Source organism: Strigops habroptila, chromosome 2 (assembly GCF_004027225.2).
Source record: "Strigops habroptila isolate Jane chromosome 2, bStrHab1.2.pri, whole genome shotgun sequence".
Classification (NCBI taxonomy): Eukaryota; Metazoa; Chordata; class Aves; order Psittaciformes; family Psittacidae; genus Strigops; species Strigops habroptila.
Genome location: NC_044278.2, coordinates 88,894,687 through 88,908,435, shown reverse-complemented (window position 1 = coordinate 88,908,435; position 13,749 = coordinate 88,894,687). Strand labels below are relative to the sequence as shown.

Sequence of the window (13,749 nt, the reverse complement as noted above, 5' to 3'; positions counted from 1 at the left end):
AGTCCTAGAGGGAGGGGGGCCCAAGAATGCTGGTTGATATTCCAGGATCGCCTGCTACATGCTCAGGAGTGTTGCGTCCCAACTAGAAGGAAGTGCGGCAGGAGGGCCAGGAGACCTCCATGGATGGATAAGGAGCTGCTGAGGAAACTTAGAGGGAAAAAAGAAGCTTACAGAAGGTGGAAGCGAGGACAGGCGGCCGGGGAAGAATACAGGAACATTGTCCAGGAAGCTAGGGACCAGGTTAGGAAAGCTAAGGCCCAGTTAGAATTAAATCTGGCAAGGGATGGGAAAGATAACAGGCAAGGATTCTATAGGTACGTAGCAAATAAAAGACAGACTAGGGACAACGTGGGCCCTCTCCAGAAGCTATCGGGAGAACTGGCTACCATGGATTTGAGGTTGAGGCTGAGGTTCTTAATGGCTTCTTTGCATCAATCTTCACTAGCAAATACTCTGACCATAACACCCAAGTCTTGGAAGGCAGATGCAGGGACTGTGAGAATGAAAACCTTAGGCCCACTGTAGGAGAGGATCAGGTTAAAGACCATCTTAAGAACCTGAACGTGCACAAGTCCGTGGGACCTGATGAAACCCACCCACGGGTCCTGAAGGAGCTGGCGAATGAAGTTGCTAAGCCACTGTCCATCATATTTGAAAAATCATGGCAGTCAGGTGAAGTTCCTGATGAGTGGAAAAAGGGTAATATAACCCCCATTTTCAAGAAGGGGAAGGTGGAAGACCCAAGGAACTACAGACCAGTCAGCCTCACCTCTGTGCCTGGCAAAATCGTGGAGCAGATTCTCCTGGAAAGCATGCTAACGCACATGAAAAACAATGAGGTGGTTGGTGGCAACCAACATGGCTTCACCAAGGGGAAATCCTGCCTAACCAATTTGGTGGCCTTTTATGATGGAGCCACAGAACTGATGGACAGGGGCAGAGCAGTTGATGTCATCTACCCAGACTTGCGCAAAGCGTTTGACACTGTCCCGCACGACATCCTTGTCTCTAAATTGGAGAGATATCAATTGGATGGATGGACCACTCGGTGTATAAAGAACTGGCTGGATGGCCACACGCAAAGAGTTCTGGTCAACGGCTCAATGTCCAGTTGGAAACCCGTAACGAGTGGTGTCCCTCAGGGATCGGTGTTGGGACCTGTCTTGTTCAACATCTTTGTCGGCGACATGGACAGTGGGATTGAGTGTGCCCTCAGCAAGTTTGCCGACGACATCAAGCTGTGTGGTTCGGTTGATACGCTGGAGGGAAGGGATGCCATCCAGAGGGACCTTGACACGCTTGTGAGGTGGGCCAATGCCAACCTTATGAAGTTTAACCAAGCCAAGTGTAAGGTCCTACACCTGGGCCGGGGCAATCCCAGGCACAGCTATAGGTTGGGCAGAGGACAGATTCAGAGCAGCCCTGGGGAGAAGGACTTGGGGGTGTTGGTTGACGAGAAGCTTAACATGAGCCAGCAGTGTGTGCCTGCAGCCCAGAAAGCCAACCGTATCCTGGGCTGCATCAAAAGAAGCGTGACCAGCAGGTCGAAGGAGGTGATCCTGCCCCTCTACTCTGCTCTCGTGAGACCTCACTTGGAGTATTGTGTGCAGTACTGGTGTCCCCAACATAAAAAGGACATGGAGCTGTTGGAGCAAGTCCAGAGGAGGGCCACGAGGACGATCAGGGGCTAGAGCACCTCCCGTATGAAGACAGGCTGAGAAAGTTGGGGCCGTTCAGCCTGGAGAAGAGAAGGCTGCACGGAGACCTCATAGCAGCCTTCCAGTATCTGAAGGGGGCCTATAAGGATGCTGAGGAGGGACTCTTCCTTAGGGACTGTAGTGGTAGGACAAGGGGTAACGGGTTCAAACTTAAACAGGGGAAGTTTAGGTTAGATATAAGGAAGAAGTTCTTTTTTGTGAGGGTGGTGAGGCACTGGAATGGGTTGACCAAGGAAGTTGTGAATGCTCCATCCCTGGTGGTGTTCAAGGCCAGGCTGGACAGAGCCTTGGGCGACATGGTTTAGTGCAAGGTGTCCCTGCCCATGGCAGGGGAGTTGGAACTAGATGATCTTAAGGTTCTTTCCAACCCATACTATTCTATGATTCTGTGATTCTATGATTATGCAAGAACACTGGTGTCTTAAAGTGAGATGTGCTAGCTGTTTAAAAACCAGGCTTTGACAAAATCTTTGAAGAAATTTTCCTGTATATTCCATGGAATTTTATTAATCCTTTGCTGTTAAAATAAAAGCAAATATAGCTGGCAATTTCCTGCATATATTTTATGCCAGACACCTTTTATTTGTCTTTTCAGATTTGTGTTACTGAGAGCATTAGTGCGAGCATAAATATTTTGGGGAAAATTTTTTTTATTTGGATGAAGATAATGGCCAGAAATGTTCACTCAGACACTTTGCATCTCCACAGAAGATCCAGATGACAAAATTTATTTGACGCAAAAAGACAAAAAATGATTGAGAAGTTAAGTTGTTTTTTAATTGTGCATATAAATTTCATTAAGTGAGCACCTTGCATGAGCAATAGTAAGTGAAGAAGAGTAAAGGACATTTTGGAATACAAAAAAAAAAAAAACAAGGTTCTTTTCACTAAGAAATATAGGCAGTTGCAAAATACCTGGTTCACACGCTGTAGAGCAAATTAACTATACATCCCACTGGAAAGGTTCATATCTGGGACTATCTATGCTTTTGACAACATACCTGGTTATGGACATGATTCTGTGTCCATTTGGCCTGCGTCCTGTGACAAAATAGTTAGAAATAAAGTGCTTTGGCAACAGTCACAGCAAATATCAGCAGCTTGGCATCAGTTGACTTCTTGAGAATTATGCTTAGAAGCTACTACATCTATTGTATATTTTTTTTCTTTCTCACCATTGGAAAAGAACCCAGACACTTTCCAAAACTGACTTAATGTACATTTTCTAATGCAGAGGTAGTGAAGAAATTACGCTCTAAGTTCCTCCATTAACTTATCAATTTAAAGCTTTAGCATTGTCTCGTAAGACAATTTATCACCCCAAAGTTTTCACCATACTCTGCTTCAGCTACCAAAAATCAGGTGATCCACTGTACAACTTGCTGGCCAGATATAGAGGTCAGTTAGTAAATTTTAAATATTGAACATGTATATCAGTTCATGTAAACACCCATCACTTTAGTATCTGTGTATCCCGAATGAAATTATTTATTCTCAAAAGTTACCAACCCAACCTATAGAACCAATACTGACACCTTTATACTGACATACAGAGAAATTTACATAAAACTCACCCTGGGACACAGAAACAATTTACTTCACAGCAGTTTACTCCTCAATCAGCTTTCTTCTCATTAGTCATTTGTTGGGTTTTGGGTTTGTTTTTTTTTCTCAAAGAATCTAGAGCCATAAATACAAATGTGGGCAAAGCACAAGATGATTTTTTTTAATTTTGCTCAATTTTATTTTCTTTCTGTTCCCCAAACACAGGCCAAATCAGTGTGACAAGAGTGGTCAATTTTTGGTTTCTGAATCAAGCTTCCAAATAGCCCTTATTAGAGATGGCTTCTCCTAAGCTGTCCACTTCCCATGCAGGAGCCCAGCAAAGCCACCGTAGAAACCCTGCCAGAGAGGAAGCTACTCAGCAGCTCCTCAGGCTTCCTACTGGAGTTAATAACTCAAGACAGCATGTGCAGCTGTTGCAAGAGAACTACACATCTTGGATACATAGTGAGGCATAAGAAATCTGGTATTTTCAAAGCAGCTGAAAGGCCTGGAGTGTGTTATTCCCCTTAAGGCCAGTTAGAATATTTTTAGGGGAGAAAATGGATATTTTACACTAATTTTAAATTATTTATTAAAATCAATATTTGAACTTTCACAAACTTTTGTTTATACCCTGATTGATTTTTTAAAGGCTTTTCCTCAAATCTTACTTTAATTTTACAATGGTGAAATACAGTGGAGCTTCTTGAGTTTTACATTGGTGTAACTGATACCAGCATCAGGCTCACTGTCTTCATTGTAAGCAAGTCAGAAATGGCCATTCTTCATGGTCATATAAAACGATACACAGATATTGATAGAAAAAGAGGTCTCCTGGCACAATCATTACTTTTTCCATTTTCTGTAGACAAACAAACCCATAAAACAGAACTGACAGATGTTATAGCCCAAGAAAATGAAAGAGAAAACCTCGCAGTACAGAAGGACTAAAGAAATTCCAAATAAAATCATACTGTGACAACCTCCTGGAATACACTTGTTAGTATTCCAAGATTTAGAAAACATAAAAGCCATAGCAAAACATTACTGTAAATACTGTCTTAGCTAGATCAGGGTGCTGCCAGGTGTAGGGAAAAGATCCCAAAACACTTGTTTGACTTGTTTGGGTTGTTCCATAAAGTTTCCTTCTGTTTAAATACAGTAGGTTTGTATAAATCAGTCCATGTTTATGTCTTAAGTTGTGGTCTTGTTTTGTTTTGGTTTGGTTTGGTTTGGTTTTTGAAAAAAACACTGATTTTCTAATTTTTGCAATACCTTACTCTGTGTGTTACTAACACTCACCACTCCCAACATCCAAAATAAAAATGTGCTCTTTTCCACACACTGTACCAGAGCATGTTGCGATTTAAAATTAATTTTAAATTAACTAAAAGTCTCAGGAACTGAAAGTTTTATACTTTGTTGAAATTATGACCTCAAATTCAGCCTCAGCCATATCTGACTGTAGTTGAAAGCCTCTGAAGTATCAGCACTCAGGCTGAAGCCACTTTCAACCCAGAGGTAAAAAAATGCAGTTCTTTTGTTTGAAAATAAGCCTTTTCTCAGACATATGCACAGGCTAGAGAGATTTACCAGATTCTCTGATTTGAGAGTGGTTTCAAATGTAGAGATTTCAAAGGCCTCACTTAATACATACTATGGCCCAGGCTGAAGTTGAAAGTGCTATTTTCAACACTGCTGGAGGTTTTAGGAAAGTAGGAATGAACAACAGATTGCATTGAATAAAACACAAACAGCACACAAAAATACTCACACTGACAAAGAGGTTCTCCTACTTTTCCCCTATCTCGGGGCACGTATAGCTAAGGGAGACAAATATAACTCATATTCCCACCAATGAATTAGTGTCTCATAATTTAACAGCATTAAACCTTGTTAGTAAAGCTAAAAGCTGGGTTTCAGCAGTTTAAGCTGGATTCTACTCCAAGCTCTGAAGTTCTATAATTTTTTGACTCCATCTTCAGATTCTACCATTGAATCAGGTATTTTGAAAGGGAAATATATGCACATACCTATGTACACACATTTCTATTTGACTGTGTTTGTGCACATCTCTCTTCTCTAGTCCTTTTGTCTACTTAACTGAGTAGTAACAGTAAATGGAAAAAGATCATATAGAAATATAATTCTTGTGTATATAGTCCTTGTGTAACTGCTCACTGAAGCATAAAACAGACATAAAGCCCTCCCAAGTAAAATGCATGCAGAGCCATTGTAAGGTTCAATTAGTGTTTTTTAAGTGGTTTAGGATGCTGAATAATCCTGTGCCCAGGAGAAATGGCACATACATGCTTATATGTTTTTCAAATCTGTCTCTGTAGCTTTTAGACTTAATATGTTTAGGATGTTTTGCAATACTAGAGCAACACAAAGGAGCCCTAAACCGGACTTAACCAACCAGTTAAGCTAAATTAACGGGTACTTTGTATCCCTGTAGTGGATGCCTTGGGTCACTGGATTAATGCAAAGGAGTTGGAGTAAAGGAGGGAAGGCAATCTATGAAGTAGGTGAGATCCCTTAGAGGTTGACCCACAGCCAACTGACATCAGTAGTAAGATTCCCATTTGTCTTAAATTGCTGCTCATAATTAGTCTAATTTAGCTGATTGCATCAGCCATTTCCCTTTGCACTTTAGTCTATAGTGCTGACCTGAAAAAGTATTTGTGAGTCCTTTTTCTGTTTAACAACAAGGAACTTCTGTGTGACTGTTCCATGCAACCAGTTCTCTTGAATGTTTATTTTTCCCTTAAATTACTAAAACAGACAGCATTAGCTACAGTGATTTTTAAAGGTAAATACAAAACTATACACGTGCTGTTGATGGCATTTCTGCAATAAGATTCTGAGCTATATCATCAGTTGCTTTCAATGGCTGATGTTGCCTGAGTAATCCTCTGTTGCTGATGATACACCTTGACTGATTTGGGTTTTGTGGTAATTTCAATGGTGAATGTCTAATCTCTTCACTGTAGCTTATGTTCTTTCTTATTCTCCCTCTGCCTCGTGGCTGCGACAATGTCCTTTCAACAGGCCTGCCAAAAACTTAGTGAAGCTGACACTGCTCTCCCCTCCTCTTCCTCTTACTAATCACTAGAATCCAGAAAGCTTCTTCAGAATAACATAAATATTGTAAGAGATAGGCAAGCAGAAATGATAAAACTCTTATTCTGGTCAAGTTTCTACAAACTTAAAAAATCCCAATGGTGGTTTTTGCTGGGGATTTTTAATGCTAATACCCAGGCTCTGAAACATCATGTCTAATGCGTTTCTCTTACGCACATCACCTTAACTCCCCTTGGCCTTTTCACTTTCTTCTTGCTGTTTTGATATCCCATACGTCTGCACTGAAATTGAAGCTGCCAAGCACGCTTTTCTATAGCATTTGTTTACATAGCTACACCAGCTCTTATCTTTAAAATTGAATGAAGAAGCTAAATCCAATCTTTGTAATATTACCAATCTGAATTTTTTTTATATATATATATATAAAAAATTAAAGATACAAGACACTGTAGATGTACGTAAACGTTACAGAAAAGCCAGGCAACTGGCTGGCAGTGTTAGCTTTTAAAAACAGTGGGGTTTTGCTTTAGTTCTGCGCAGTTGCTCAGCTGTCAGCCAAAAATCTTGCTATACATGAATCTGATGTCAGATCAATATTTGACAAGATTTTTGACTGGGAGGACAAATTGTTAGACATGGATGTAGTGCCACACCCATGTATAACAAGGCCCGTGTAGAACAGCTGCCAGTGATAGAATCCTGTCGTCCATACATTATCATAACAGTTAAAGCAGCTCCTTGAGACCTCATGCGTTAAGTAGCTACATCAGAGCCTGAATTTCATCTGTAACCCTAACCAAAACTCATTAAAATTACAGGTTTCAACTGAAGAAGTAAAGAATCCTGGAGCATTTGTGCTTTTTGGTTCACTGTCACTATAAATGTTGTGGGTTTGTTTTTTTTCTCTCCTATGATCTTTGCAATATAGTAATATTCATGTTCTATTTTCCTCCTATTAAAGACATGGAAACATACGGGATTTATGTTAGTGTGCTTAACCAGTGAAACAGTCTATGAATTACGCTGACAGCTGGTAGAATAGGAGGGGTGGTAGCAAGAACTGAAAGGAGGAAGAAAGGAGTGTGTGTATGTTACACACTTTAAAATCCCAAGTAAGGTTACCATGAAAGCATTCGCAAAGCACGTTTAAAATTCATCAGCTGTACACAAGCATTAAGTTATGCCACATTTACTTGGAGTTCTAGATTATTCTCTAGATTCAGCTCTAAAAACACCAATTTGGTAAACTGATTTCTGAAAAGATGACGGAGGTATAGCTTTGAGGCACTGTCTGGCAATAATGCCCACAGTTATATAGCAGATTATTGTAGATACAAAGCAGTTCAGAATCCTAGTCTGCACAGAGCTTCAAGTCATTCAACTGAAAAGCAATGAGAGATGCTGGAGGAAGCAGAACGTTTCAGAAAGACATTCACTGCGAAGAGAGAAGCTGAGCTATAGAGAGAGGAACAGTTATATCCAGATCTGAAAGATAGAAGTGAAGGAGTCTGATGGAGTGATTTTTTTGCCTCCTTAGGTTATTTCATGTTATTTGAGATACTTTAATGTACCCGAGGTATAAATGTGGAGCTGTGAGCCAAAACACATGGAAATCACATGCCTTTCTTGTCACAACCGGTGGAGACTAAGGGGAGCACCCTCTGCATCTAGGATGGCTCTACTGAGTCAGGTGAATCACACCCTGACTCTGCTTTAATTTGTCTACCTGAGGCTTTTCTACACTACCTATTACCATGGCACTTTATCAAGAACTGTCTCCTCTCTCTGAACACGTACCGTAAAGTGCCAGTACCAAATCCAGACTAAGTCCAAGCTGCTGACATTTACATCATACTATTAATATCTAAACCCTACAGTGACACGGTGTTCAAGAAGGATGCTTTCCCAATATGTGTGCATCCTACATATACACAACCTTTTTCTAGCCTTAAGGTTTCATTAGATACGATAGTCTTAAATCTGGTAGCCTTAAATTAAGTATCCTAAATCTATCACTGAGTCAGGACTAGTTATTTCATGTTTCAGGTATTTTTTTAATATCCTAAGAAAATATTTTTTTCTGCTGTTGAAGTGCAGTGACTTTTGGACTTTAAAAAAAGGAAAAGCTTTACCAGCTCACAACAATACTACAAACTCAGCTTTGGATGAGAAATGAAGTATGCTTTATTCAAGCAGTATTGTGAAACATCTTTAAGTGGATAAATATTGATGTTAGAAATAAGACAATTCATAAGAGGTAATACTTCTCTTTTAAAGGGTGTCATTGTGAAGGTCATGAATTTGAACTTATATCTATCTTTATTCTATGTCTTTGTACTAGGTTCAACACTAGATCTCATCTGTGCTTCTTTATGCTTAGAAGACAACTGACTTCACCATGTTTCCTGGCACCAAGAGTTTTGATCAGAAGTGGATTGGAATATAGGCCTTTTTTTGGTCAACAGCATCAGGATATTCTCTGGAGGACCCCTGAATAACCACTGAACCAGTCAAACTTATGAAGTCCCTCACTGAACAAACAAGCATAGCTAAGGAAGACCTATACCATAACAAACAAGTTCAGAAGGGATGACATGATCCATGGACATTTGATGACTGAACATTATGACATGACCAAAGGAGCACTAGGCAATGAAAATGCTGTGATTCCATAAAGATAAAACAAAAAGACATGTGGGGCCCTTCCTTTGTGGCTTTTAATGTCAAGCATTTGTTCTCAAATCTCTAAAACAAAAAGGGCAGGAAGTTGACCTGGTAAGCACAATTTCACTTAAAAGAGACCTACATTTCTTTACAGGATTACTTTACAGTAGTAGCATATTCCCAGTTTTGCTTTACCCGTATTTCTGAATACTATACAGTTTAACACATTCATTTTTATTATCCTACTAAATTGTGGAAGATACATTGACAAACCTGTTTTCAGTTACCATACCTTGTACTTCTTCTGTTTGCTGACAGTATGTTCTATTTTAGTAGTTGGTTATGAATTGCCCTAAGTCATTTGAGTTGCATGATCCAAAGATGTTCATATTTCTTTTCTTCCCTGATGGCAAAGAACTACTTTCACAGTCTTTTTTTAAAAATTATAATTAGTCTAGAGCCTTGTCTCTACGCTCATTCATCATTTTCCCCATTAGTCTTATCACTCTGTAGGGCTTGAGAGATTTGGTTAGTAACATCACCAGTAACTCAAGTTTGAAATAAGGCTATCAAAACAGATAGGCTTACATGCCAACTCTTTGAACAAAGTGTAATTGTAAAGAATGGGGCAAAGTGGTAATGAGAGGAAAAGCTCCCACCTTTGGGAATCCTGCTGTGCTTCTCCCACTTCTCTATACTTCTACAGGCAATTTTCTGTTGTTCAGCAAGTAGAAGGCAAAACTATTGTTAAGAAATTTCAGTTAATCATTTAATTTACATTAATGTTGTCCTGTGTTGGTTATTACACTAAATATTCCTTTCAATTTTTGGAGGTAAGCATCATGTTTACAGTTCCAAGCTCTGATACACGAAACTGATTTTTAGATGACTTTAAAGAGCCTCTTCTGCAAATAAATTGTCACTGTCTATTTTTTTCCCCATAGAATTTATTCTGTTGCCATGATTTGCAGCTTTTAATACCACCAAAGAACAAAGCAATGGGAATGGGAAGATTAGAAAGTTTTTCTCTCTGATCTAGTAGTAAAAAAAATGCAAGAAGCAAATTGATATAAAATACATTATTATTTTGAGCTGGTTTTTAACATGTTCTAGAGTGCATTAAGAGTGCCTTTAAGCAACTGAAGCCCTATTAATGAACATGATGAAAATTATGAAATCACAGGTGTTTGCAAACAAATAAGCTATTACTAAGCTAAAGTAAGGTATTACAGTCTTAGGAAACCAACTTGGAATTCACAAAACAACCTCAGATCTTCCAAAATTTAAGCAACTTAATCTAACAGGAATTTCCACTTCTTAATTGTTTGATCATGGGTAATTAAAGCATCTGAACCTTGTTGAAGGCTGAAGGAATACCCATAGTTGCAGAAAACGAATGTGTCAACTTATCCAACATGTTCATAACCTATATCTTCCTAAGAGACATAGAAGGCTCAAGAAATTAGTTTTCTTATTTACATTTTAAGGTCACATTTTTAGACATCTGTAGTCATATTCAGAGAAAGGGATTGACATAATTTAAAATATGTAAAATATAAATGGTTAAATCTAAGCTAGATTTCCCTTAGAAGTAGTAAAGAAAACTGTAATTTCTGAGGTGTGAATCCCCTAAGAAAATGCAGACAAGCTAAGATAAATGCACCTTGAAAGTAATTATTTCTCTCTGTTGACTTTACAGAGATGCTAAGCTGACTGGCCAAGATGACCAAATGAATTTTTCCCAGAATCAGAGCACTGTAATGCACTGAAAACTAAAAGCTTTACCTCCACTGGGTCACATAACATGTTAGAACTAGGTACTTAGGCTTGTCGTAGTCAGTATTAAGAGAAAGGCACAGCTTACGGTTATGCTGATCAAGATGATTCCCAGAAACAATCATTTATGAACAAGATATGTTTGAACATATACCCTTTTGTGGGATACAAACACCTTATTCAGTGTTCCTCATTAAATTTGGGTTATGCTTTCCTCCAAACCATGGACTTTGGTATTTTTTCTGGACTCTAACAATCATTCCTACATTCACAATACCTTGTCCTCAGCAAATTCATTCAGACATTTCTCGCATACACTTGGAAATATTTAGTGGAGTGGAAATACAAACTTCAGAAGGTCTAGAACACGTCTTGCTCAGTCGTGACTGCTTCAGCCACTTCTTTACTATGCAGAAATTAGGCAGAAGTAAGCAGATGCTCCAGCTGTGTTTTGAAAAACTGGACTGCTGTGTTGTCTTTGTATGCCAGGCCTGTTCTTTGTCCACCAGACCTGCTCCAGGAACTTAGGCAAGTAGACCTTAGAAGGAAGCTAAACATCTAATTACACCTAACAATGAATCTCTGCATATGCATGAAAACCACAGGCTATTTCACATGGGTCACACCTCTATTAGCCAACTAAATGAGCCCAGCTCTGTTCCCTGGCACTGAGTTGAATAAGCACAGGAATATTAGCTAAAATCTTCAATCACCTGAAAGAGGATGTTTGACTCCAGACTGCCTGTTGGGAAAGGTGCCCAGCCTCTTGTAACACCTAAACAAGTCTGGGAATTATATGGGAGAGGGATAATTTAATACCATTGAGGTATCATTTTATTTAAACAATAATAATTAACTAATAATAAGTAATTTAAACAAATATATTGTGCCCAAATACTAATATCAACATAATCCAAAGTAATTTTTTGTTGTAAATTGAAGAAACCATCAAACATGGGCAGTTGTGTAATTAGGTAGCTCCTAAAAGCAATTTTATGAGCTATTCTTTTACATTTAAAAATAGTCATTTTGAATCACTTTCCTGGACAGTAAACCACCTCCTCCATAATTTGAAAAAATCATATTTCACTAGTAAACCTCGACTTCTGAATTCAATTTATCCAGCCCCAAAGGAGATATTAAGGCACACTTATCAAGCAGCATGAGACTAAAGAATAGCCAAGAAGGACTTATTAAAAGACATGAGCTTAAGTCTTATTGAAAGTCAATTGCTCTTTGACTGCTAAGTCATTCTGCTGGTCAATAGCATAGATATAAGTAGTTTTTATCCTACACCTCTTTGAGGAGGAGAAAGTAGAAAAAGGAAGGAGACATCAGTAGGTGCAGGGGAAGACAAATGAAATGTCAAGATTAGAAGACTCAGTATTATGCTAGTATGTGCAGGGGAAGACAAATGAAATTTTGAGATTAGAAGACTCAGTATTATGTTCAGTATATCTCTGAAGTATACAGAGCCTTAATTAACAAGTCATCTGCAGCAGCCCATAAAGCATAGTTTTAAAGGAGTATGAGATGTCTGTATTTGTTATTCCCTATTCTGTGTCTGGCTTTTTTACTTAGATGGCAAGTTCTTTGGCACCGACATTGTCTTTTGGCACTACCAATGTGAACATGAATAACAATGTTTTCATACATGAGCTTTCCAGGACAATAAATTGGGCATTGGTATCATTACATATTAAAGACAGAAAACGTTGTTAAAAGTAATCCGAACACATGTATTTATTTTAGATCTCTCATCCATCACTATCAGGGAAGATTTCAGCCACATCAAAAATGATTTTTTTTAGTTCCCAGTTAAATTTTTGGTCAAATTTACTGTCATTCACACCCAAAAAAATTATCATGGGTGGTGTTACTCCAACACTCTTTATGCCAGAACAGAGATCTAGGATATTTTATACCACTCAGAACGATCAATATCCAGCTGGGAAGCATTTCCAAGTTACAGAACCTAAGACATCATACCTCAAAAACTGAGGGCTTTGTGATAAGCTAGGTACTTCAAAAATATATGAATTATATTGGAGATCTTTCCAGCCCTGAAGTAGGAAGACATAAGAATAACTTAAAATACCTTTGTTTCTTCTTCCAGCCTCAGGCTGAGTAAGGAACTTCCTACAAACATTGCACTGAATTTCACGTGAGGATTCTGGGAAGATAAGAATAGGGGGAATTTATTTTTTCTTTAATGATTATGAAATACATTATATAAAATAAATCCTTATTAGAGTTGTGTAAAACCTTGGAGAAAGTATGACAATACCATCCTTCTTCCCTTATCTTCAGTGTTGTAAACATTTTTCAGAAATAATATTCCACATCTGACATGTGGAATAGCAACATATCCAAGTGGAACTCATCCAAATCTACTCCACTAGGCTGTCACAGGAGCTTTAATGACCTCCATTTATACAAATGGACTGCTTAATGCAGAAGAAATTATTGTTAGTATGAATGAAAAGGAGCCTTTGACAGACACAGCCATTCACAGATTCACCAAGTGACTAATAAAAATCACCTTTGTATCTGCTGTCTTCTGTGAATTACTGATGTTGCTGGAGACAGAACAAATTCGCAGGTCATGAGGAGAGAAATTCAAGCTCTAATTAATAAATAAATTAGGTTAGCCCTAATATCCTGTTGGGCTCCAGTCTTTTTCTCATCTGTTTTTCCTGTGTAGCAAAGAAATGTTGGCGTTGAGACTCAGTATAAAGTGTTTTCTTGAGGATTTTCTCCTTACCTTTCTTACCTTCAAAAAGTCTTTATCAATAACTACCGAGCCAGAGGTCAGGTAACTTCATTGGAGGTGAGAAGAAAATAAAATAGGAAATGAAAGGGGAATAAGCCTTCCTAAACTATGCACTTTTTAAATACTTTACATCAAAGTCTTTGGACATACATAGGCCTATTAACTGGGAAGAGAGGTGGGCAGCAAACG

At 38.6% G+C, this 13,749-nt stretch overlaps 1 long non-coding RNA gene across 3 annotated transcripts in view; it reads left to right on the top strand.

Annotated features, from left to right (window-relative positions):
* The window catches only part of LOC115604387, a 47,522-nt gene that overhangs the window by 16,003 nt on the left and 17,770 nt on the right, over nucleotides 1–13,749 (top strand). For all 3 annotated transcript variants that reach the window (XR_003990259.1, XR_003990257.1, XR_003990258.1), the window contains exon 2: nucleotides 8,689–9,122. This is a non-coding gene — a long non-coding RNA (uncharacterized LOC115604387). The remainder of the gene's footprint in view (nucleotides 1–8,688; nucleotides 9,123–13,749) is intronic.